The sequence below is a fragment of the Tupaia chinensis genome, unplaced genomic scaffold (assembly GCF_000334495.1).
Source record: "Tupaia chinensis unplaced genomic scaffold, TupChi_1.0 Scaffold000360_1, whole genome shotgun sequence".
Lineage (NCBI taxonomy): Eukaryota > Metazoa > Chordata > Mammalia > Scandentia > Tupaiidae > Tupaia > Tupaia belangeri.
The window spans coordinates 3,736,341-3,738,806 of NW_006159856.1; positions in this window are offsets into that span (position 1 = coordinate 3,736,341).

The following is a 2,466-nucleotide window of genomic DNA, read 5'->3' on the forward strand; positions in this document are numbered from 1 at the left end:
TCCCAGGGTCTGTCCTGGTCATGGGACTGGAGAATGACCACCCCTCTCAGCCCTCCAGCTACTGCAAGAGCCTAAGAGGACAAGCCTAGCCTGGAGCCTATGCAAAAGGCATCCAGCTGGGCTGAGGAAGGAACTGGGTGCTAGCTGGGTGCCCACTAAGGAGTCAGGAGGGGCTGGGTGGACTTCTGTCTCGCCTGGTCTGTTGGCATCTCTCGTCCAAGCATTTTGTGGCCTTCCAGCCCCACCTGACAACTCATTCAAAAGGGAAACTGAGGCTCCCCAACACCCTGCCTTTCAGCTGGTTCTAGGGAGCCCAGTCACCTGGCCAAGGCCTTGAACATCCCTGGGGCTTGAACTTGCGCTGGTGTTGCTGCTCCGTGAAACTCCCCACACTCCTACGGTGTCCTGCTCTCTCTTCCTGCCTGTGCCAATGCTCTGCTCCTCTGGTGCCAGAGTCGACAGACACCTGGCTGTTGCTACCTGTCTGGGATTCCACTGGGAGTGGGGGCCGACCCAGCCTCTGGAAAACTTCTAGCTAGGAGTACCTCCTAGACCCCTCAATCACCAGGTCCCCAAGGCAGCTCACCCAATAACTGGTTGCCCACAGGAATAAGGAGTCTCCCAGGGGAACCGGAGAGGGGGCAACCCTCACAGCAAGAGGCTCTGAATCTCCAACTTGGGAGGCTCAAAGACAAAGGGGCAGAGAGAAAATCCAGAACAGCCAGGCAGCCCAGTGCTTCACAGCTTCACCTCCTGCGGGGCGAGGGTGAAGCCAGCCCTAGCTGGCTTCTGCAGCTGTTGGCCTCAGTTTTTGTTTGTTTATTTTTTTAATTACAAAAGGAATAGTGCTTATTATTGATTATCTGGATACTGAAGTAAAGCCGAAACAGAAACATGGTTTTTTCTATTTTTTCTTTTTGCCTTTCCACCACCAAAACCAGCTGCTCCCGAGTGTTAGACCAGGCTGTGGATTTCTCTGTAGTTGTGATTATAGCCGATTATAATGATTTAAAAGGTTCTTATCAGTTCAAAACGCATTTCTGTATTTACCAGTGAATTGATGCGATGTCTGCATTTGCTTTCAAATATGGCAACTACAAATAAACAAATTAATTAAATAGTAGACACGAGAGGGAGGAGAGGAGATGGAGCCAGACTGGTCAGGATTTCATTGTGGAATGGGGAATGGGGACATGAGGGTACACTGCAAGGCTCTCTCAACTTTGTTTTATGCTTGAAAACGTCCATAATAAAAATGTCTTTAAAATGATTACGAAGAAACATTAAGGAAATGTGCTTCTAGCAGTGAATTCTCTCTAGGATAGGGTATTTTCATTCAGTCGGGGTCTCACCTTGGTCTAGCTTCCATTTGGTTTTAGTTTTACTTTTTAGCTTGGCTAGCTGGAATGTGCACATTGAAACGCATTAATTTGTTCTCAGTCGAATTATTTCGATCTCAGACCGTCTTCTTTTCCCACGGATTTTTGCCAGGCATCTATCCCTCCCATACTGGTTCCAGTACCCCCTCTGGGGACCTGAGGATCACCTCCTTTCCGAGGCCCCTAAGACTGCTTGGTAGACGGGTTAGAGAGGGATAATGACCGAAGGGTCGTTGGCGCCGCCTCCCGGTCCCCGGGCCCGAGTCAAGCGCATCAACTCCGATCTCTGGCTGCCAGCGAAGCTGTGGTCAGACCCCGCTGCAGTTTGCGGGTGCCGAGCCCGGTGGCGGCTTCTCTGGTCCCGGGTTCGTGTCTTTAGTTTCTCGGCGCTTGCTTGCATTCTGTGCCTTTGGGTTCACAGTGTCAGAAAGCCGCGGGGGCCTGGCAAGGTGGGACTGGGTGACCCAGGGTTGGGGCGTGAGCTCCCAGGAAGGCAGATGGGGGAGGAACTCGTGGCCTTGGAACCGAATGTCCAGACTTCGGGGATGAAAAGGTCCAGGCGAGGCCTGCCGGGGAGCAAGGTGCGCGCAGAGGCCTCTAAAATGAGATCTCTGGAATGAAGCCGGAGCTGTGAATCTTCCCGGGTCTCACCAAGCCCCAGGAAGAGTGCTTGGCTGACGCTGCTGACCCGCACCACCTCGGCAGCGCGGTTCCCTCCTCGCTCAGACTGTCCGCGATGGCCGGTCTCTGCCTCTCGGTCTTTTTTCCTTTCGATTGTTCGCTCTCTTCCTTCCTCTCCAAGTTCTGGGATTCCGCCCGCGCGTCCTCGGTCTCTGTTGACTGTGGTCTCCTCTTCCTCCCGTTTTCCCCTCTCCCGGGCATGATTCCTTTCCGCTAACGACCAGCCCAAGTGGGAGTTGGGGAGCCTGGGGCCCCCCTTTCTTTGCGGAGATGCTCCTTCGCTTAGGCCGCTGGAAGCACGGATTCCGGGACACGGCGGCGCTCGGATCTTAGCGCGACTAGGCCCCACGTCGCCTGGGTCGGGCTCCGGGGAGTCGCCGCGGCGTCCTCTCTTCCCTTTGCGCCG